Source organism: Trachurus trachurus (genome assembly GCF_905171665.1).
Source record: "Trachurus trachurus genome assembly, chromosome: 6".
In the NCBI taxonomy this organism is placed as follows: Eukaryota; Metazoa; Chordata; class Actinopteri; order Carangiformes; family Carangidae; genus Trachurus; species Trachurus trachurus.
The window spans coordinates 15,268,933-15,269,843 of record NC_139897.1 but is presented as its reverse complement, the minus strand read 5'-3'; positions in this window follow the sequence as shown (position 1 = coordinate 15,269,843).

Here is a 911-nt window from a genome sequence, read left to right as displayed (position 1 = left end):
AAAAACCTCTGTTGTGCACTAACAATGAATGATGTTTGGAATTAGATGACATGAACATAATACAAAATATAACAAAAATACATTAAAAACATATAAAAGAAAAAAAAAGAACAAATAATAAATAAAGAAAAAATGTCTTACTTTCCCATCTCTTTAGTTTTCATTGTTTCCAACTAGTCCTTTTGTAATATATATCCATGTGAATAGATTAGGCTACATGATATTATACAATACATTTAACATTGTCCAGCCTTTTGTGTTGCTCACACACATTGACTTTGACATTGGCCTTTGATACAGTTATGAAAAGGGTGGCTGTTTTTCATGTAGCGTGTCTCCGCTAAGTTATGCACAGTGACAGAGACAGAGATATTTTTTCTTCGAGCCAGGATATACTTAGCCTTTAGTCTTGACTGGAATGAACCCCCCACCCCACCCCAATAATAAACAATTTACATCGTCCTTGAACTTGACATCAGAGTCTGCCAGTAAGATGGTTGTTGAATGATGGGAGTCAGCAGCCTCTGAGGAATTTACGAGCGCTAGTGAGCATCCGTGCAGAGTATAGCCTACCTGTGTTTGAATGCCAGTGTACAGTCAGACTGAGCACCACTGTGAAACCTGCCTTGTGCACCACAGCTGTATCTCTCCTCAGACATGTAATTCTTGTGTTGTTGGCTAAAAGCTTCTTATCAGAAACCCCTTCCTATTTGAGACCTGAAATGATTGGCTTGCAGAGCTGCACCTTTGGTTTTTGTAAATACTCAGTAATGCATTGCTTCTGCTCTGTCTGCCATTCAAGTTGGACAGACAATTAGGCAGAAAGCATCACCTCGTTTATGAGGGCAATTGCCCTATTATATGGGTGTTTATTTTTCTGCTATTGGCTGTGTATGTGACATGGACCTTTC